Source organism: Pristiophorus japonicus, chromosome 6, assembly GCF_044704955.1.
Source record: "Pristiophorus japonicus isolate sPriJap1 chromosome 6, sPriJap1.hap1, whole genome shotgun sequence".
In the NCBI taxonomy this organism is placed as follows: Eukaryota; Metazoa; Chordata; class Chondrichthyes; family Pristiophoridae; genus Pristiophorus; species Pristiophorus japonicus.
Genome location: NC_091982.1, coordinates 231,398,846 through 231,422,812, shown reverse-complemented (window position 1 = coordinate 231,422,812; position 23,967 = coordinate 231,398,846).

The following is a 23,967-nucleotide window of genomic DNA, read 5'->3' as shown; positions in this document are numbered from 1 at the left end:
AGAGTGAGTTAGATATGGCCCTTACGGTTAAGGGGATCAAGGAGTATGGAGAGAAAGCAGGAAAGGGGTACTGAAGGAATGATCAGTCATGATCTTATTGAATGGCGGTGCAGGCTCGAAGGGCCGAATGGCCTACTCCTGCACCTATTTTCTATGTTTCTATGTTTCTATGAAACATATAAGATTCTAAGGGGGATTGACAGGGTAGATACTGAGGGGATGTTTCCCCTGGCTGGAAAGTCTAGATCTAGGGGGCATAGTCTCAGGATAAGGGGTCGGCCATTTAAGACAGAGATGAGGAGGAATTTCTTCACTCAGAGGCTTGTGAATCTTTGGAATTCTCTCCCCCAAAGGGCTGTGGATGCGGAGTCGTGGAGTATATTCAAGGCTGAGGTCGATAGATTTTTGGACACTCGGGGAATCAAGGGATATGGGGATCGGGCGGGAAAGTGGAGTTGAGGTTGAAGATCAGCCGTGATCTTATTGAGTGGCGGAGCAGACACGAGGGGCCATATGTCCTACAACTGTTCCTAATTCTTATGTTGTTATGTTGTAATAATGTTTTCAGTAGAATTTAACACATTTGTCAGATTCTATAAACAAAATCTTGGTCTCTGCAATGTGTGTTGAGTTAGTTTAATCTTCTGGTTAATGTTCTTGCAGTTGAACATCTTATGGTGTCATAATGTACTGCAGCAGCAGCAAGACATTTATCTGATTATGAACCAGCCATGTTTCAAACTCCAACGTTTTTCCACTTTAACTTCCTCTGGAAGATTGCTGGGTTACACATACACTGTCTTAATGCATTTACAATAAATGGGACAGCAACTGTGTGAGAGAAGTGCACATAGAAATTTTATGTGAACAAATTAACCAGCGTGTCAGAGTTTTAAATCTTTCTGTTAACATTCCCAAGTAAAGTTTTCTAAACAAGCTCATGACCTAAATACATGGACAAGGGATGATAGATGCCCCAAGTCCAATGTTACTTAATAGAAGCATTTGACATGACAATGTCATGAACAGAATCAATGCAGCAGGATAAAACTTCTCCTTTATCATCAAAGGGACCATGCTGCTAATTAAAATTAAGGGAACTACCCATTTGATCTATTGATGAAAGGACACAGTCTGATTTTTCAGCAAATCAAGCAAGTAACTCAAATTTACAACAGTAATTCTATGTATAGGAGTAAAATATTGTGCAGTGCGATGGTGATGAGAGTGTATGACACTTGGACACACAAGTTTGCCTGAGAAGGGAGGAATGCATGCCTGTAATGGAGCTTATGTGGTTTCATGTCCATTAAACATTTGTGCTGCAGGATGGGAAATGGATGTGGTAAAATAACTGCAAATATTTGCGTGTGACAAAGTGCAGTTTTGTTGCACAATGCAGTGCAAATGTACGTTTCCCATGTGTAGTAAAATATAGTCCCGTCTGTTTCAATGCAAATCTTCCCATGTGCCTACAAACTTATTTTTGCGTGATAAAACTGATTTGTCATAGAATCATGGAATCATAGAAATTTACAGCACGGAAGGAGGCCATTTCGGTCCATCGTGTCCGTGCCGGCCGACCAAGAGCTATCCAGCTTAATCCCACTTTCCAACTCTTGGTCCATAGCCCTGTAGGTTACGGCACTTTAAGTGTACATCCAAGTACTTTTCAAATATGGTGAGGGTTTCTGCCTCTACCACACTTTCCGGCAGTGAGTTCCAGACCCCCACCACCCTCTGGGTGAAGAAATTTCCCCTCAAATCCCCTCTAAACGGTTTATCGATTATTTTAAATTTATGCCCCTGGTTGTTGACCCCTCTGCTAAGGAAAATAGCCCTTCCTATCCACTCTATCTCGGCCCCTCATAATTTTCTACACCTCAGTAAGGTCTCTCCTCAGCCTCCTCTGTTCCAAAGAAAACAGACCCAGCATCTCCAATCTTTCCTCATAGCTAAAATTCTCCAGTCCAGGCAACATCCTGGTAAATCTCATCAGTACCCTCTCTAGTGCAATCACATCTTTCCTGTAATGTGGTGACCAGAACTGCACGCAGAACTCTAGCTGTGGCCTAACTAGCGTTTTATACAGTTGAAGCATAACCCCCCCCTGCTCTTGTATTCTATGCCTCGGCTAATAAAGGCAAGTATTCCATATGCCTTCTTAACCACCTTATCTACCTGGCCTGCTACCTTCAGGGATCTGTGGACATGCACTCCAAGGTCCCTTTGTTCCTCTACACTTCTCAGTGTTCTACCATTTAATGTGTATTCCCTTTCCTTGTTAGCCCTCCCCAAATGCATTACCTCACACTTATCCAGATTGAATTCCATTTGCCACTGTTCTGCCCACCTGACCAGTTGATTGATGTCTTCCTGCAGTCTGCAGCTTCCATCTTCATTATCAACCACACAGTCAATTTTAGTATCATCAGCAAACTTCTTAATCATACCCCCTACATTCAAGTCTAAATCATTGATATATACCACAAAAAGCAAGGGACCCAGCAGTGAGCCCTACGGAACCCCACTGGAAACACCCTTTGCATCCTGCTTCTGAGCCAATTTTGGATCCAACTTGCCACTCTGCCCTTAATCCCATGGGCTTTTACTTTTGTGACCAATCTGCCATGTGGGACCTTATCAAAAGCCTTGCTAAAATCCATATACACTACATCAAATGCGCTACCCTCATCGACCCTCTTTGTTACCTCCTCAAAAAATTCAATCAAGTTAGTCAGACGATTAACAAATCCCTGCTTACGGTCCTTGATTAATCCATGTTTTTCTAAATGAAGATTTATCCTGTCCCTCAGAATTTTCTCCAATTTTCCCACTACTGAGATTAGACTGACTGGCCTGTAATTTCTCGGTCTGTCCCTTTCTCCATTTTTTAAACAAAGGTACAACATTAGCAGTCCTCCAGTCCACTGGCACCACACCTGTAGCCAGAGAGGATTGGAAAATGATGGTCAGAGCCTCTGCTATTTCCTCTTTTGCTTCTCTAATCAGTCTGGGACACAATTAATCTGGGCCTGGGGATTTATCCACTTTCAGAGCTGCTAAATCCCTGATTACTTCCTTTTTCACTCCATTTATTTCATCTAATATTTCACACCCCTCTTCCTCGATTGCAATGTCTGCATCACCCCTCTCTTTTGTGAAAACAGATGCAAAGTATTCATTAAGAACTGTACCCACATTTTCTGCCTCCACACACAGATTACCTTTATGGTCTCTAATAGGCCATACTCTTTCTTTAGTTATCCTCTTGCTCTTAATGTATTTATAAAACATCTTTGGGTTTTCCTTCATTTTACTTGCCAACATTTTTTCATGCTCTCTCTTTGCTTTCCTAATTCCCATTTTAATTGCATCCCTGCACTCTCTATACCCCTCTCGAGTCTCTGCAGTATTGAGCCCTTGGTAACTGTCATAAAACTCCATTTTGTTTTTTATCCTATCCTGTATGTCCCTTGACATCCAGGGGGCTCTAGATTTGTTAGTACCACCCTTTTTCTTTAAAGGGAACATACTTGCTCTGAACCCTCAGGATCTCCTCCTTGATTGCCTCCCACTGCTGTGACATCGATTTACCTTCAAATAGCTGTTTCCAGTCCACTTTAGCTAAATCACCTCTCAGCTTATCAAAATTGGCTTTTCCTCAATTGAGAATTTTTATTCCTGGTCTACCTTTGTTCTTTTCCATAACTATCCTAAATCTAACTGAATTATGATTACTAGCACCAAAATGCTCTCCCACTGATACCCCTTCCACCTTCCCCTCGTTATTCCGTAAAACTAACCCCCCCCTCCCTTGTTGGGCTTACTACATACTGGCTAAAGAAGTTCTCCTGAAAGCATTTTAGGAATTCCGCACCCTCTATACCTTTCACATTAATTCTATCCCAGTTAATATTAGGTTAGTTTAAAACCCCTACTATTATTGCCCTATAGTTTTTGCACTTCTCAGAAATGTGCCCATCTATTTGCTCTTCTATCTTCCTCTGACTGTTTGGGGGTCTATAGTACACTCCAAGAAGCGTGATTGTCCCTTTTTTGTTCTTCAATTCGACCTATATGGTCTCATTTGATAATCCTTCTAACATATCATCTCTCCTCACAGCTGTAATTGTTTCTTTAATCAATACTGAAACGCCCCCCCCTCCTTTTTAACCCCCTCTCTATCCTGTCTGAAAACCCTGTAACCAGGAATATTGAGCTGCCATACTTGCCCTTCTTTCAGCCATGTCTCAGTAATAGCCAAGTGTCTATCTGTGCCCTCAGCTCATCTGCCTTATTCCCTAGACTCCTTGCATTGAAGTATATACTATTTAGTGCTGCCAACCTCCCTTGTTGTCTATTTTCTAGCCTTTGTTTCCTCTGTCTTCCAAATTCACTTTCTACTTTTGTGCTTTCCAATTCCAGCTTTGCATCTCTCCCTACTGAATCTATTCTCAGGTTCCCATCCCCCTGCCAAGCTAGTTTAAATCCTCCCCATCAGCACTACAAATCCCATGTGAGGATATTGGTCCCGGCCCTGTTGTGGTGTAACCTGTCCGGCTTGTACAGGTCCCACCACTCCCAGAAACAGTCCAAATGCCTCAGGGATCTAAAGCCCTCCCGCCTGCACCATCCTTCCAGCCACTCATTCATCTGCTCTATCATCCTATTTCTGCACTCACTAGCACGTGGCACCGGGAGTAATCTGGAGATTACTACCTTTGAGGTCCTGCTTTTTAATCTCTCTACTAGTTCCCTAAAATCTACCTATGTCGTTGGTATAGATATGGACCATGACCTCTGGCTGTTCGCCCTCTCCCCCCAATGTCATCTGGTCATTGTGTGCCTCTCTGCATATAAACATTTAAGCATCTGAACAATCAACATAACAAAAACAGATTATCTGGTCATTATCACATTGCTGTTCGTGGAAGCTTGTTGTGCGCAAATTGGCTGCCGCGTTTCCTACATTACAACAGTGACTACATTCCAAAAAGTACTTAATTGGCTGTAAAGTGCTTTGAGACATCCAGTGGTCGTGCATGGCGCTATATAAATGCAAGTCTTTCTTTCTTTTGAACAAACAGTTTACCATGGCAACCTTAAACCATCACTGCTCTAATCTTGAAGTCAAAGTCTAGGACCATCTACTTTAAGAAAACCACAGAAAAACAAACAATAGTCGCATCTCACAACACGTAAAGTGAACTGAAATTCCTGACAGCTATTCAATCAATAAATCTCTGGACACTTACGGAAGTGATCAGAAATGGTTTCTGTTATAGCTCAGTTAAGTTTCCAGACTCACATCTATACATAGATAGTGGCTTGCTTCCAGCACACCTCATTACATTTCAGACATCTCGCTGTATATGTCACACATTGGAACAGTTGCGAAACTAGCTTAAAATATAGATTCCAAAGGGAAAAGGAAACTCAGTCATTTCCTGTTTGTTTTCTCCTAACCTGATCTGGGGCAGGAACCTTGCATTTACAAGAAGCTGCCAGTCAACGCCGAAAAAAATCCTCTAATTAACCTCAAGATTGCCAATTTACAGCCATTAAACCGTGAGATCTTAAAGGGATATAGAAATATAGAAACATAGAAAATAGGAGCAGTAGTAGGCCATTCGGCCCTTCAAGTCTGCACCGCCATTCAATACGATCATGGTTGATCCTCTATCTCAACACCATATTCCCGCTTTTTCCCCATACCCCTTGATGCCTTTTGTTTCTAGAAATGTATCTATCTCCCTCTTAAATATATTCAGTGACTTGGCCTCCACAGCCTTCTGTGGTAGAGAATTCCACAGGTTCACCACCCTTTGAGTGAAAACAGTTCTCCTCATCTCGGTCCTAAATTTCCTACCCCGTATCCTGAGACTGTGACCCCTTGTTCTAGACTTCCCAGCCAGGGGAAACATCCTCCCCGCATCCAGTCTATCCAACCCCGTCAGAATTTTATACGTTTCAATGAGATCCCCTCTCATTCTTCTAAACTCTAGTGAATGCAGGCCTAGTTGACCCAATCTCTCCTCATATGACAGTCCTGCCATCCTGGGAATCAGTCTGGTGATGGACAGGTTGGAGAACAATACATTGTGCAATGTATGCTATATTAGGTTTGTCTTATAAAAGAGTACATGCACTGACTTACCATGAGCATCACCATGATGGGGCTGCACTGTTTGTAAAGGTTTCCAGAGCCACCATCTATTTTGGCTCACTTTCTTTGTTTGCAACACATTCGAGTAGATTTTATTCTTGTTGCTCTTGGCCATAGGGGATTGCCTGGGCACGGTGCACAGAGTGGAAATCGGGTGGGTGAGGGAGTGCTGCCCGTAACAAAGGTCAGATGATTTTCTATCCATTGATCTAAATGGAATTTTAAAAAATCAAGTGGGCTCCATTATATGGGTGCAATCGTCCCCCACCATCTTTCCTCGATGTGCTTTATGCCCAAAAAGAAAGAAAGTCTTGCATTTATATAGTGCCTTTTGCAGCCTCAGGACACCCCAAAGCGCTTTATAGCTGTTGAAGCACTCGTGAAGTGTAGTCACTGCTGTAATGTAGTAAACCTAACAGACACGTTTGCACACTGCAAGGTCCCACAAACAGCATTGTGATAATAACCAGATAATCTGCTTTAAAGGTGCTGATTGAGGGATAAATATTGCCCAGTGTAATATAGCTCCCCCTAGTGGACTGCTGCTCCACCTAGTGGATCACTGTGATAATGCAACTGCTGATGTAAATATAATAAAAGGATCATGTGACAAAGTCACATGACAAGTTCCTGTAGAGCCACCTTGTGTGAAGTGTACTTCGTGAGGTCAGAAAGAATATATCACAGCCAGGACATAAGACCATAAGAAATAGGAGCAGGAGTAGGCCATTTGGCCCCTCGAGCCTGCTCCGCCATTCATTAGATCATGGCTGATCTGATCATGGACGCAGCTCCACTTCCCTGCCCACTCATAACCCTTCGCTCCCTTATCGTTCAAAAATCTGTCTATCTCCACCTTAAATATATTCAATGACCCAGCCTCCACAGTTCTCAGGGGTAGACAATTTCAAAGACTCACAACTCTCTGAGAGAGGAAATTGCTCCTCATCTCCATTTTAAATGGGCGACCCTTTATTCTGAAACTATGCCCCCTAGTACTAGATTCCCCCACGTGGGAAAACATCTCTGCATCTACCTTGTCGAGCCCCCTCAGAATTTTATACGCTTCAATAAGATCACCTCTCATTCTTCTAAACTCCAATGAGTATAGGTCTAACCTGCTCAACCTTTCTTCATAGACAACCCTTTCATCTCAGGAATCAACCGAGTGAACCTTCTCTGAACAGCCTCCAATGCAAGTATATCCTTCCTTAAATACAGAGATCAAAACTGTACGCAGTGCTCCAGGTGTGGCCTCACTAAAACACTGTACAGTTGTAGCAGGACTTCCCTGCTTTAGATTCGATCCCCCTTGCAATAAAGGCCAACATTCCATTTGCCTTCCTGATCACTTGCTGTACCTGAATACTAACTTTTTGTGTTTCATGTACAAGGACCCCCAGGTCCCTCTGCACTGCAGCATTTTGTAATCTCTCTTTATTTAAATAATAATTTGCTTTTTTATTTTTCCTACTAAAGTGGAAAACCTCACATTTTCCCACATTATACTCCATCTGCCAAATGTTTGCCCACTCACTAGGCCTGTCTATATCCCTTTGCAAATTCTTTCAATTCCGACACTTGACTGTGGGATTATGGAATCAAATAATCCACTTTGATTCTATTTTATTTACACTTTCATGATAGTTTTCCAATTCGTAATCCTGCTTGAAGCTATCTAATCTTGTTAATTTGTCCATGAGTGCTAGAAAATGATTTAAGTTTACTAATCTTCTTGCATCTACATCATCCTTGCATTTCAACCCCTCCCAAATCCATTTTGTTCTTTTTTTTCCTTCCTCTCCTGAGGCTGCTGATTAATTTATTTTTATTTATTCGTTCCTGGGATGTGGGCGTCACTGGCCAGGCCATCAATATCGCCAATCTCTAATTGTCCTTGGGAAGGGCCATTAAGAGTCAACCACTGTGGGTCTGGAGTCACATGTAGGCCAGACCGGGTAAGGACAGCAGATTTCCTTCCCTAAAGGACATAGAAACATAGAAAATAGATGCAGGAGTAGGCCATTCAGCCCTTCGAGCCTGAACCGCCATTCAATAAGATCATGGCTGATCATTCACCTCAGTACCCCATTCCTGCTTTCTCTGCATACCCCTTGATCCCTTTAGCTGTAAGGGCCATATCCAACTCACTCTTGAATATATCTAACGAACTGGCCTCAACAACTTTCTGTGGTAGAGAATTCCACAGGTTCACATTAGTGAACCGGATGGGTTTCTGCAACAATCCAGCAGTTTCATGGTCACCATACTAGCTTTTTATTCCAGATTTTTAATTTTTAATAAAGTGAATTTAAATTCCCAATCTGCTGTGGTGGGATTTGAATCCAGGCCTCGGGATTACTAGTCCAGTAAGATAACCACGATACTACAGTTTCCAATTCAGGCTTGAGTGCTGGCTGCTGAGAGCCTCCATTACCTTACTGAGGAGCCATTTGTCAACTGTAAATGTACACACTCAGTGTCAAGAGGCTATTCAACTAAAAAAGGCATCACCGTTGAGTAAATTCCTTTCCTCCTTGAATGTCCACACATACAGGCATTCCTGGAATCTGGTCAATTGGAATGCTATAGAGTGGAATGAATGTAGAATGCTTTAGTTCACTGGAATCCTGTACAATGAGAAGGATTAGAAAGTGAGGTTTTCAAATTCTATTTCCAGATATACTAAGATTTGGGTAAAATATACATTTTAGCATTTACGACTCTGTTAATGATAGTTAACAAAATATCTCATGTAACAAAAGTGAAGCAAATAAGAGAGAATGGGGGCGAAATTCCGCAGCGTCCCGATTGGGGTGGAACTTCCTGTGCCCGGCCAGAAAGTCCTGCCCCAGCCACGAAATTGCGGTTATCGCCCCTCAGAGGAAGTGAAGCGCAATCCCACGCGTTACACTTCATGTTGGGGGTGGGGTTTCCAGGCACTACTGGGGCGGGTTGGTCAGCGATACGCGAAGCGTTGATGCGTTTCAATGCCCCTCCCCCTCGGTTAAAGGGGAGGGCGCTCTGCACTCTGCCGGGCCTCTGACGGCCTCCACAGGGCCCCCAGGGCAGCGTGGTGCCGAGACCGCAGCCCGCCACCCAAAGCGGAGCGCCAGGCTACACGATGGCGGCCTGCACCACGCCACAGAGGTAGAAATCGGGCCGACTGGTGAGTCGGCCAAACCGGCAAGATGGCACCATGGGGGGGCGCTCCCGACCTCCCCTTTAACTTCTGCCCCATGAGCGGAGGTCGGCCCGGTTTGCGATCGATCCGCGAGGCTGGTGCTGACACCGCGCATGGCAGCCTCACGGGGCGCTGGCAAATGTTCGCTGTGGGGCGGAAAGGGGTCACCGCGGGGGGCTAAGGGGTCGCCGTGCACAGCGAAGACATCATCACTGCGCGCGGCAACCCGGGACGCTATTGGTGGGGCGCTGCGCTAATGGGTGTTGCTAAACAGGGCAATCTCGAGCCCAATATTCTCTGATTCCTCTTGGTGTCAACCTTGGATCAGTGGGTAGCACTCTGTCCTGTGAGTCAGAAGGTTGCGGGCTCAAGTCCCACTTCAAAGACTTGAACACAAAATCTCAACTGACACTCCCAGTGGAATGCTGCGGGAGTGCTGCATTGTCGGCGGTGCCTTTAAAACCGATGCCTCATCTGCCCACACAGGTGAACATTAAAAATCCCACAGCACTATTTCATGCAAGGAGATTTCCCAGAGTCCTGACCAATATTTATGGAGCAACATTACCAAGGTCTCCATGATGGTCAGCAGGTCGTGAAATCTGCTTACCTTGGCAAGAACCAAGACAATTTCTTCCTCATTTGCTTTCACAAACCATGCACTGTGGGAGGTTGCTCTCCAGTCCCTCTCCCACAAGTCAGGAGTGTGATGGAATACTCTCCACTTGACTGGATGAGTGCAGCTCCAACAACACTTAAGCTCGACACCATCCAGGACAGAGCAGCCCGCTTGATTGGCATCCCATCCCCCACCTTAAACATTCACTCCCTCCATCACCGGCGCACCGTGGCTGCAGTGTGTACCATCTACAGGATGCACTGCAGCAACTCGCCAAGGCTTCTTCGGCGGCACCTCCCAAAGCAACCTCTACCACCTAGAAGGACAAGGGCAGCAGGCGCATGGGAACACCATCACCTCCAAGTTCCCCTCCGAGTCACACACCATCCTGACTTGGAAATATATCGGCCGTTCCTTCATCGTCACTGGGTCAGAACCCTGGAACTCCCTCCCTAACAGCACTGTGAGAGCACCTTCACGACACGGACTGCAGCGGTTCAAGAAGGTGACTCACCACCACCTTCTCAAGGGGCAATTAGGGATGGGCAATAAATGCTGGCCTTTCCAGCGATGTCCACATCCCAGAACGGAAAAAAAAGTGCTGCGTATAACAGGCCGCTGATCCGATACCGCCCATTTTGCGCCACTGTCCGAAACAAATATTTATCCCCAAGTCTCTCCGATCTTTCCTCATAACTCAGACCCCTGAAGCTCGGGATGATCAGCCTCTGGCATCTTCCTTCCACTGCCTCCAGTGCCTAAATATCTCTCTTGTTTCTTGGCAACCAGAACTGGAGGCCATAGTCAAGGCACTGCCTAACCAGAGAAGTGCACAATTTGATCATCACTTCTGGACATATAATTGAACAACCTCCTGGAGTATTTACTCAATTACCTTTGGAGTTCAGGGAGACATTTCAGCATTTTATCCTTTTTAGATGTTTTATCTGTGGCTATTCATCTCTTTCAGGAGATTAAATAGTAGCAGAGTTAATGACTGTGCCAACTGCACAGTGTAAAAAGGAACTACCTCAATGAGCCCAACAGGCTTTTCACATTCAACACTTTATAAAATGATGATACATGGTGAGGTTCGGTGGTTTCACTGGAAAAGGTACCACTGACATACACTGCTGTATATGTCAACAATTTGAGGGCTGGTATAGTATTAATGGTTTGGCATCAAACATCAATCGCGCCTTTGAAAAATACTGTATCATATTTGCAAGAAATGGAAGGACATCATGGATAAAACATCATTGTTCAATTTTGACTTCTTCAGTCTAAAACTGTAATCTTGAAAATTGGACACAGGAGTGTGCAGTGGTAGGATGAAGCTTACAATAGAATGAACTTACACTTACACCATTCTTTCACATATTCCTTTCACAGCCAATGAAGTACATTTTGAAGTGCAGTCATGTTGTAATGTAGGAAAATTCAGCCGCCAATTTGCGCACTGAGGTACAACAAGGAGCAATGTGATTGTTTTCTGGGTAGCTTGGGATGCGAGCATCACTGGCAAAGTTGTGCTAAGTTCAATAACTCAGGGGGCCGTTACGTGCCAACCACATTGGTGTGGGACTGACGTCACATATAGGCCAGACTGGGTAAGAACGGCAGTTCTCCTTCCCTAAAGGGCATTAGTGAAGCAGATATGTTTTTAACACCAGTCCGGCATCTTCATGGTCATTTTTACTGGCACCAGTTTTATTTCCGGATTCATTAACAACCAAGTCTAAGGCAATCTCAAGCCATGTCCATTGATAACCACAGGAGTCTGAAATTGTTGAGAAATGGAAACTCTGGTTGATTTTATCTTTCCTAATGCCAGAGTGCTGCAATCAGATGTAATGCCCCAAGATCTGGTAACTCAGCACAAAGCAGGGAGCACCCCCTGGACTCGCCTGGGAGAGAAAGCAGGAATGGGGTACTGAGGTGAATGATCAGCCATGCTCATATTGAATGGTGGTGCAGGCTTGAAGGGCCGAATGGCCTACTCCTGCACCTATTTTCTACATTTCTGTGATTCGCCTGGTCTGTATGGCTCAGGAGCAGTTTCTTCTGGGGAGTTGAATGCTCATTTCTAAAGGCACTTAGGGGCTGAAATTGCCCCTCGCTATGAGGCCCATGGCCGCCTGAAAGTGGCGGTCATGGGTCGCCGCGGACTGGCAGCGAGTTGCCGCGGAGAAGCCGCCATTTTAGCTATTGCCCTCCTTTATGTTTGGAGCTCCGCCCGTTTTCCCGCCGTGCCATGCAGGCGGCAACCCCTTACCGGCCGGCAGCGGCGCCTTCCCCAAATTGCCCCGCGGAAAGTTGCCCCGCGGGAGTGGCGTCGCTGCCGCCAGTCGGTGCCACTGACAGCTTTTTGTGGCTGGGCAGCGCGGCCGTCCTTACAGGGGATGTGGCGCTGCCGGCAACTCCATTTTATTTTTTATTGTCAGCCGACTGCCAGATCGGGCTGACAATTGTGCCCGCAGGTTTGGCCGGGCCACCACACCTCTTGTGTGCCAGGTCACTGGCCTGGCGGAAATCCTTCCTGGTGGCCTGGTGTTTACTACTAAAGTGGCTGCAGAGTTCACAGCGACCGTCCCCTTTAACTGAAGAGGCAGGACGTTGTGATGCACCAGCGTGATGATGTCATCAGCTCGGCACTGTTGACTTGGATCGTCGGCCATTCCGACCCAACCCACTTCCGCCTCGCTAGTGGCGGCTACTCTGACCCGACCTCACGCCCACCTCGATGATGAGACCAATTCCGCCCCGCTCAAAAAAACCCACCAAGACCTGAATTTCTCCGGATTGTCCACCCCATGCATTGGGGCAGACGCAACCCTTCGAAATCGGTAGGTGTGCCGCGTTTGGGGCGGAGGGCACTGCATGGCACACAGGAGCAGCCTCAAATAACACTTGTTCCAATTGTCAAATCCTGTGGAAAGCACTTGGACCTCCCCACCTCCAACCCCTCCCCCCCCACTTTGGTGCCTTCCCATGATGGCACAGCTAAAGTCAAGAGTTTGTTCTGGAGAGAAGGAAAGACACACAAACTGTTGTGTATAGAAGAACCCCCCGAGGCTGAGTACTGTGAGCTAAACTTCGTGTGACCTTAGTCTTCTTTATTACAACTCCAGAGTGCCTAAACAACATGGCGCCAATCTTTTATACTGGCCTTGCACGTGTGTGCAGGTGACCATTAGGACGGCAACAGTCACGCCCTCTGGCGGAAAGTATTATATAGTTACATACATAACACAAACAGCCTCTGGTTATTACAACATTACAACAGTGACTACACTCCAAAAGTACTTCATTGGCTGTAAAGCATTTGAGACGTCCGGTGGTCATGAAAGGCGCTATATAAATGCAAGTCTTTCTTTTTTTATTCCGTGGCATGGTGTTGCAGTTCCAGTGGGTTTCCCATAGTTTTTTTTCAGGTTTTAATACTTTCACTATCAGGGCCCTGGTGGGAAGAGGAGAGCCCTCATCAAACGAACTCTCGAGATCCATACTTTGAGAGCTGATTCCCATGAGGAGTTTAGCACTGCTAAATGCTGTTTGTTAAAATGTTGTTGAGTATATTGCAGTTTAGTGGGGGTGGGGGATATATAAGTATGGCTCTCACAGGCTCTTTGAAAGGTTAAATTTACTCCAAAATGTTCCTTTCTAGAAATCATTTGGCACAAGGATTTCAGACGAGAATTATTTTGACAAAGTGCCATAATCGAAAACTTCTGGCAGCTAAACAAACAGCAAAAAGATGAGTCTTTGTGAATGTTGGGTTCAAGCACCACCATAACAACAGACAAAGACACATGCTTTACAAGAATGCTTGTGGTTTTAAGGCAGTTGTAGGGAAAGCCAGGATGAAGTGCTAGATTATAAATTCCTCAAACCACAATAACATATTTTAAACATCTCTGCAGGCCTGTTGTGATTTTTATTTCTCAGTAAATTACTTATTTGAGTTTGAGAGTTGCAACATCAAAGTTTTAATAAAATGGATTAAGATGCTTTCTGCAGCAGCTGATCATATCATGTTGAATTCTCTCGTTCTTGCTGTCATATTTGACCCTGAAATGAGCTTCCGACCACACATATGCAGCATAACTAAGACCGCCTAATTCCACCTCCATAACATCGCCCGTCTCCGCCCTTGCCTCAGCTCATCTGCTGCTGAAACCCTCATCCATGCCTTTGTTACCTCTAGGCTTGACTATTCCAACGCACTCCTGGCTGGCCTCCCACATTCTACCCTATGTAAGCTTGAGGTCATCCAAAACTTGGCTGCCCATGTCCTAACTCGCACCAAGTCCCGTTCACCCATCATCCCCTGTGCTCGCTGCCCTGTGTCCTAACTCACACCAAGTCCCGCTCACTCATCATCCCCTGTGCTCGCTGCCCATGTCTTAACTCGCACCAAGTCCCACTCACTCATCACCCCTGTGCTCGCTCACCTACATTGGCTCCCGGTTAAGCAACGCCTCGATTTTAAAATTCTCATATTTATCTTCAAATCCCTCCATGGCCTCGCCCCTCCCTATCTCTGTAATCTCCTCCAGCCCCACAACCCCCCGAGATGTCTGCGCTCCTCTAATTCTGCCCTCTTGAGCATCCCTGATTATAATTGCTTAACCATTGGTGGCCGTGCCTTCAGCTGCCTGGGCCCCAAGCTCTGGAACTCCCTCCCTAAACCTCTCCGCCTCTCTACCTCTCTTTCCTCCTTTAAGACGCTCCTTAAAACCTACCTCTTTGACCAAGCCTGCCCTAATTTCTACTTATGTGGCTCGGTGTCAAATGTTTGTTTGATAATACTCCTGTGAAGCGCCTTGGGATGTTTTACTACGTTAAAGGCACTATATAAATGAAAGTTGTTGTTCTACCTTGTTAAAATGGACCTTTTTACTGTATGTAATTGTATTTTGGCTTTCAATCTTAGTCGTGTTTACAGCATCATCTGTAAATTCTCCCAGGACGTTACAATGCAGTACCTCAAAGCCTCTTCAGATCTTTACTGCGTATGTTATACCATCTCGGAAGAACTTCTTCATAGCTACATGAAGCACAGACGCTGGACAGAAAATCAAATCCTCATGTTTAATCCTCAATGAACCAAGGAATTTTCAACATAACTTTATTTTTAAACCAATGTAGCTATGGGAATAAATTGTTTGGAAGTGTGATGTACCTGCTTTTGATATTCCTTGCTGGCACACACGATAAGCTGCAATGTCCCCATATGACCACTAGAGACCTCTCTAGGTTAGTAAAAGCATTTTCTAAAAAGTGCTTGGTAAATTCTGAAGGCAGTACGTTAAAAGACTTGATTCTGGTGAATGCCAATGGTTGGACTAAACAGTTTCGCTTTTATTGGGTGAGAGGCGGCGCAGTAAGTGAAAAACTTTTTTTGTGCTGGATTTTCTGCAATCTTCAAATGTAGTTTTGCAAAGACACCTCCTCTCTCCCCCGCCACCCCCCCCCCGCCCCCCACCCCCCACACACACCCCCGTCCCTCCCAACCATCGTTCAGACTGGACACAACAAAGGTCTGAAAACCAATATTGGACTAAAGTTCTTCAGGACCCATTGATTGAGGAGAAACCAGACCATGTTGTCTGTGGTCTGTGGTCACCTGTGTACAACCCACCCCATCCTCTGAATGAATAACCCGCTTGACTGGAGGCCCAGCTCTGAATTGCCCTACAAGTAGCACTGTGTCACCATGTTTTCCTTCCAGGAGTCAGCAAGTGATTTCTATATCTGTTGTCATGGTGATGCAGTGAAGTGGAGGAAAATGGGGTGACTTTAGCATTCAATGTACCAAAGCCTAGAACAGGCCCACCAAACACTGACTGCTAACTGAGGTGCCCGCTTTTTTTGTTCTCAAAATGTCAATAAAACTCTTTTTAAGGGTAGCAGGGGACATCTAAATGCCATCTGTCACACTCCTAGGGAGATTAAGTTTGTTTAGGAACTTGTGCAGGACAAAGAGTGCTATTTGCTCTGTGTAAGCACGAAAAGGATGTTGACCATCAACAGCCCTGACACGAACGTAGGTCGAGGGAACATTCAGGCGAGATCAGCGCAGTTGCAGGTGATGTTAAGAGGCTGTTTAACATAACTGTCTTCACAAGTCGGAGGCAGGAATAATTATGTGTTTGTTTTCTCTCGTGTTTTTTTTTCTGTCAGTGAATCGTGTGGATGTGACCTGGGTGACCTACTGAAAACTAAACAGAGGGAAGGGAAAAAAAGCAGCAAACAGCATGACAGGCTCACCTGATGGAGCTTCACCAGGTGATGGGAGAAGAAAAGAGAGAGCCTGTCATCAAAATTCAAATCTAACAGTTGCCACGTTAACGGCATGGCAACTGGGAAAAGAAAACAAGAGCAAATGGGAGCGGCAGATTAATGAACATGCTGTTATTATTAAGATCAAATCCTGCCATTCCTGCGCTTTTCTTAATGATGAGCATTAGTGCTGTTGGGAGAGGAGGAATAGGCGTTTTCTATTCATTTGGCATCGATCCCAGATACCATTCAACCAAAACCTGCCCTTGGAAAACTCCATCCTAGCCATTTGCTATCCACATTGACCGGAACCTTTAGTGTCTCAATTCTGAGGAAGCATTTTTATTTTGAAAAAAAAAGAATTAAAGAAAAGAGCTTTATGTGACCGCTCATTCTTGGACTGAATCAGGAAAATAATGGTTAAAAATAAAGGGTGACGTGCTATTGTAAATGGAATCTATTTACGAGCTTGCATGATAACACTTGCATTTATATCCTGCCTTATCATGTCAATATGTCTCAAATCACTTCACGCAATGAACTGGAAGCCGTTATTATTGCTGCACAGGCAAACTATTGCATCGGTACTGAAATTGCTGCGAAGGTTGCTAAAATTTCCTCTTAAAGATGCGCAAGCCCTTTCGCTTGAAACAGATGATCAGTTTCAAAAGCAATAGACTGAATAGCTGTTATTAAATGATATTCAGAATGGGCTCAAACATTCAGTGCTGTGAGCAAATAGCCCATTATCCGCACCATATCCAGACATTGAGTACAGTGATTTATCGCTGCTTGCGGGCAGCCCGGGAGCAGTGTGAGCTGGTGCAGGAGAGCAACGGCAGCAAAGAGTGAAGTCATCAAAGTCCAGGTCGGTGATTGAAGCATGGGCAGGTACAGCAGGAGCGGCGAGGTCGGGCCGAAGGAGCGGCGAGAGATTGTAGAGGGACGTGATCGGGGCCCAGGAGAGGCGTGAGTTCGGGGCCAAGGGCCCAGGGGAAGCACGGGCTAGCCCACACTGCGATATGTGTGCGCATTAGATCCATGTAGCAGAGCAGGTCTCTAGTCATCCTGGTTAACCCTTGCCACTGGACCAAGACCTAGCTCTGTCAAGCCCTTGTGGCGGCTGGTGTGCAACAGCTACATTAAAAAATCCATACACAGGTATCTTCCACCCTTCAGGACGTAGTTCGGGATCCGGAATATTAGGTCCTTCATTGAGATACTTGTGAACTCATCCCTTTTTTGGCATGGAAGCACGTCATCCTCGTTTTGAGGGACTGCTTATGATGATGAGTATAGTGTATGCAGCAGTTCGTAGTGAGGGGGCAGGATCAATACATGAACATAGGAACATAGGGGCAGGAGGAGGCCACTCAGCCCCTTGAGTCTGCTCTGCCTGAAGAAGACACAAGGACTGATTCCGTGACTGGACGCTTCCATTTTCCATCCATCACTGCGACCCGTGAGCATTTGTCAGTTCATTTTAATGTTTGGGAATTCACGGGCCGCTCTTCCCACAGCAGGATTTATCTCGGTGCAGAGCTGTTTTTCACACCACACCTGTATTACATAGAATTATATGGAATGCAGAGAAACAGGTTACTCGATCCGACTGGTCTATGCCGGTATTTATGCTCGTCAAGAACCTCCTCTTCATCTCACCCTATCAACATATCCTTCTATTCGTTTCTCCCTCATGTGTTTATCCAGCTTCCCCTTAAAAGCATCTCTGCTATTCGCCGCAACTACCCCTTGTGAACGTCACCTTTAAACTCAGCATTTGAGAACTGGGTGCCATTTCATGGGAAATGAACAGAATTCTTCAGCCTGATCCTTTTTTTTATAATTATTATTTAATTTGAGAAATCAAGGTAAGAATCTAAGCCCGAAAGTTCAGCCAAGGTTGAAAACATTTCAAGAGAAGGTTTAGTAAATAATGATTCATTGATGCCAAGCGCGGATTTTAAAACCTCCCCATTGTAGGAGAAAGGGAAGTGAGACATTGCACCTTTTTGAGGTCATGGAAACTGGTAAGCTCAAAGACTCATACAACACTGAATGAGACCATTCGGCCCATTGTGCCCGTGATGGCTCTCTGAACGTTAGAGTAGAAGACAAGGGCAAGGCTTGTTTTCAACACAGTGACAATGCAGGAAGGAGAACATGTGTAGGATAACATATTTACAGCAATATAATCCCACAGTGGCAGGTTTAAAAGAACATTTACTGTATTGAGTTTGTTTCTGTTTTGTGGCAGAGTTTAGTACAGTGCGTCTTCTCTCTCCATTAGAATTAAAAAAATATGTAGACTGTCCCAATATGAGTAAATAAACCACACACTGCGTGGACTGAACCGTACCAGACCAGGAAGATCACAGGTTGGGTCCACAATCTTTATTGAGTTACCTGATATTTTTCATGGTGATGATAGGGGTGTTGCAATTGCTCTCAGTATTCCTGGACTGGCGGGTGGGGGAGGGAGGGAGGCGGGGGGGCAGGGGGGGGCGGAGTGCGGGAGGGAGGCGACGGGGGAGGGAGGGAGGCGGGGGGCAGAGTGGGGGAGGGAGAGGTGGGTGGGAGGGGTTGCGGGGAAACAGCCAGGTTATTTCCACTCCACACTGCTATCCAGCAATCTCTGATGGAATGGGTGTTCGCGTGAGCATTGAGTTTTGAACAGGTTTGGGTTTGGTTCTGAAGCCTGCTATGGTCAAATAGCCTGCAGATACTGACTGTAAAAATGAGAGAAGAAGAATGGCCACCCGAGTGCTGCCGATATCTGCCGATATCTGCGGCTTTGTGCTCCTGACTCAATCCCGGCCTTCAGGGAGAGAAGGACAGAGAAAGGAGGAGGAAATCAGAAGGGGATAAAATCAAATTGGTCAGGAGATTGAGCCGCCGAACTTTAATTAAGGCATGAAGAATAGTCAAAGATTATTCAAGAAGGTTTAATGAAAACATAGAATCATAATTTTCACACGGGGAAACCATTTTGAAACACCCTTCATTTCTTGTCTGGAATTCCTTCCCTAAATGGTGTACACATCAGGAAAGGATGAACAGACTGGTTCTCTTTTCTCTTGAAAAAAGAAGGCTGAGGGGTGACCTAATAGAGGTCTTTAAAATTATGAAAGATTTTGATAGAGTTGATACAGAGAGAACATTTCCACTTGTGGGGAAGAGCATAACTAGAGGCCATCAATATAAGATAGTCACCAAGAAATCCAATAGGGAACATAAGAACATAAGAAATAGGAGCAGGAGTCGGCCATACGGCCCCTCGAGCCTGCTCTGCCATTTAAGACAACTTTGGCAGATCTGATCATGGACTCAGGTCCACTTCCCCGCCTGCTCCCTATAACCCCTTATTCCCTTATCGTTTAAGAAACTATCTATTTCTGTCTTAAATGTATTCAATGACTCAGCTTCACAGCTCTCTGGGGCAGCAAATTCCACAGAGTTACAATCCTCTGAGAGAAGAAATTTCTCCTCATCTCAGTTTTAAATGGGCGGCCCCTTATTCTAAGATTGTGCCCTCTAGTTCTAGTCTCCCCTATCAATGGAAACATCCTCTCTGCATCCACCTTGTCGAGCCCCCTCATAATCTTATACGTTTTGATAAGATCACCTCTCATTCTTCTGAATTCCAATGAGTAGAGGCCCAACCTACTCAACCTTTCCTCATAAGTCAACCCCTTCATCCCTGGAATCAACCAAGTGAACCTTCTCTGAACTGCCTCCACAGCAAGTATATCCTTTCGTAAATATGGAAATCAAAACTGCTCGTGGTATTTCAGATGTGGCTTCACCAATGTATAACTGTAGCAATTCAGAAAAAACTTCTTTAGCCAGAGAGTGGTCAGATTGTGGAACTTGCTGCACAGGGCGTGGTTGAAGTGAATAGTATAGATGCATTTAAGGGGAGGCTAGACAAGCATATGAGGGAGAAGGGAATAGAGGGTTATGCTGATAGATTTAGACGAGGAATGATGGGAGGAGGCACGAGTGGAGCATAAACGCCGGCATGGACTGGTTGGACCGAATGGCCTGTTTCTGTGCCATATATCCTATGTAATATAATCCTATGTAAATCCTGCTGCCTCTCCACTCACTCTCTCCTCCTTTAAGACTCACCTTAGAACCCACTTTTTCAGCCAAGCTTTTAGTCACTCCTAACCTTCTTTGGGTTGGTGTCCATTTTGTTTTGAGTATGCCTCTGTGGAGCACCTAGGCACCTACATTAGATTCTCATTCTTGTTTTCAAATCCCTCCATGGTCTCCCCCTCCCGATCTCTGTAACCGCCTGCAGCCCCACAACTATCCAAGATCTCTGCCAATCTCACTGATTTTCATCACTCCACCTTTGGCGGCCGTGCCTTCAGCTCCCTTGGCCCCAAGCTCTGGAATTGCCATCGTAAACCTCCCCATCTCTTTACCTCTCTTTCCTCCTTTAAGATGCTCCTTAAAACCTACCTCTTTGACCAAGCTTTTGGTCACCTGTCCTAATATTTCCTTATGTGGCTTAGTGTCAAAGTTTGTTCTATAATGCTCTTGTGAAGCGCCTTGGGGCGTTTTACTAAGTTTAAGGTGCTATATAAATGCAAGTTGTCATTGTTAAAGGCACGACATAAAGCTGTTGCTGTTGCTGACATATATATTCCAGCAAGGGGATAATGGATAGGAGCAGGAACCATAACCAACATTCTCATCCTTAGCACAGGGACATTGAGGCCATTAATATAACACCAACTGCCGCTTCCACTCAGACCAGGGAGAGAAACTGGGACTCAGTGATCTGAACCGCTCCGTTATCTGGAGCCTTTGCCAACTGAGCATTGGAAAGCTGAAGATACTGGCTTGGGTTTTACTCAATTTCCTGATGTCATTCATTCCAAAGGCACAAGTTGAATTTCTAAAATTGAAACTACTCTCTTAAAAACTCAACATTTCTTAAGGTTTTTCTTGTTGAATAAGGCTCAGTAAAATAGTGATCCTGACGGCATGAGTTCCCATTCTTAGTGAAGAGTTGGAGAAGCAGAGGAGGATATTGAGTGGAGATCAAGCGTTTCTATCATGGGATAAGAGGGACATCGTTGGGTCATCCTCGGCTGTTTTCAGAGGTTGTTCATCAGAGGTCGCTGCTTGAGACAGTGACATAAGAGGGAAAGGACAGAAAATATCTATCATTAATGCTTAACTGTAGGAAAAAGTTGGGATAGCCATTTTACACCTCACACTAGTGCTGAATCAACTCCTAGCATTACAGTAATGAAGCGATTTAAATGTAAGCAGCAGTAGATCTATTATATTAACCCTAAATTATTAAAATAAGCATTTAAAATAAAATCTCTAGTATTAAAACTCGTGTGACTATATTGTGTCTGTAATATTGCCGGATTTGATGACCTCAGGTTGTTGATTGGTTCATCATAATCACATGACATCAGATTAATTGCACCCTTTTTCAGCCAGCACGATGCTACCCTGTTTCTCCCTCCTTTAATCCACCAGCCTGCGTAATGTATCCATTTTCCTTGTTGTGCTATCCCATAGATCCTGCCTCCATTTGATCCAGTCATGCTCCAATCCCTCCCTAGCTGACTCACTCCAAATACTCCTGCCCTTCCCCTTTCCCATGCTGTCCATGACATGCTCTCCAATGTTCTGTCCAATAGCCTTCACCTTCCGTGTCTCACTCCCTGTTATTTGACCTACTTCCACCTCCGTGATACCGCCTGTCTCCGACCCTGCCTCAGTCCATCTGCTGCTGAAATCACACCTAGGACTTTGTTACCTCCACACTCGACTATTTGGATTTGAGTACATCCACAAGTCTTTCCCTATCCTAACTCGCATCAAGTCCCAGTCACCCATCACCCCTGTGCTCGCTGACCTACATTGGCTTCCGATCCACCAACGCCTCAATTTTAATTTCTCACCCTCATGTTCAAATCCCTCCATGGCCTCTCTAACCTACACCAGCCCTACAAACCTATGAGAACATTGCGTTCCTCACACTCTGGCCTCTTGTGCATCCCCGATTTCCTTCACTACCAGTGGCAGCTCTGCCTTAAGCTCTGGAATAACATTCCGAAACCGCTCCATGGGCTCAAGTTTCGGCCCGAGTTGCTCCTATTTTTTTGGAGCAAATAGTTTAGAATGGAGCATCTTCGAAATTGCAATTCTCGGCATTTAGTTTGCTCCAGTTCTAGTGAGTTAGAATAGTTTCATTTTAGAACTGATTTTTTTTTCAAAAGGGGGCGTGTCCAGCCACTTATACCTGTTTTGCAAGTTTAGGCAGTGAAAACTTACTCCAAACTAACTTAGAATGGAGTAAGCATAGATTTTTGTGCACTCAGAAAAACCTTGCCGACACTTATAAATCAGGCATAGGGAACAAGAGATGGGGCGGGGGGTGGGGGGGAAGGGGGTTTACAAACATTAAACACTTCACTTTTACAAATAAAGAACCATCATCAATAATAAATGATAAATAAATCAATAAATCAATCAATAAATCAATCAAAAAAACTTTAAAAATTAAAAATAATAAAAATAATAAAAAATCAATCAATAATTAAAAAATTAAGTTTCTACTCATCGACTGCAGCACCGGAAGCCCTACAACAGCGTGCTGGGATGTCCCCCGCCAGTGTCTCTCTCTCTGTCTCTGTCAGTGTCCCTCTCTCTCTGCCTCTGTCAGTATCTCTCTGTGTTTCTGACAGTGAGGGGTGGGGGGAGAGAGAAGGGGAAGGGAGGGAGGAGGGGGAGGGGTGGAAGGAGGAGGGGGAAGGGAGGGGGTGAGATGAGGGGGAGGGGGAGAGGAGGGGGGAGGGAGGCAGAGGAGGGGGAGGGAGGGAGGGAGTGTAGAGGAGGGGGGAGGAGGGGGAAGGGCTGAACGGGAGGGAGTGAGGGGGGCGGAGCTGAACGGGAGGGAGTGAGGGGGGCGGAGCTGAACGGGAGGGAGGCCCGAGTTCCGATCTTCGTCCGGGGAGCCCATTCGACCAGGGCTAGGGCCGGCGTGCTTCGGGCCCCTCCCACGTAGCCTCGGGGGCAAGGAGCTACTGCACATGCGCGCACAGTCTAGCGTGCATGTGCAGAGGTCCCTGCACTGTTTTCAGCGCCAGGACCTTGCTCCGCCCCCAACCCCTTGTGCTGCACCACGCCGAGCACAAAGACATCCTGAGGAGCTCGGAGAATCACAAGGTAAGTTATCGGCGCCCTTTTTATTCCAGAAAGTCGGCGCACCTTATGGAGGTGCACCGTTTTTACAGAGAGCGGAAACTTGGGCCCCATGTCTCTACCTCTCTCCTACTTTAAAATGCTCTTTAAAGTTTAAGGGATATGGTAGCATAGTGATTATTTTACTTTAAAAAGCTAGTGTCAGGAATGGTGACCATGAAACTAACAGATTGTTGTAAAAGTCCATCTAGTTCACTTATTTGCTTTAGGGAAGGAAATCTGCCGCCCTTACCTAGTCTGGCCGATAAGTGACTCCAGACCAACAGCAACATGGCTAACTCTTAACTGCCCTCTGAAATGACGGCTCACCACCACCTTCTCAAGGGCAATTAAGGATGGGCAATAAATGCTGGTTTTGCCAGTGATGCCCACATCCCAGGAACAAATATTTATTTTTTAAAAACCTCTTTGGCCAAGCTTTTGGTCATCTATCCTAACGGCTCTTTCTTTGCCTTGGCTTTGATGTTTGTC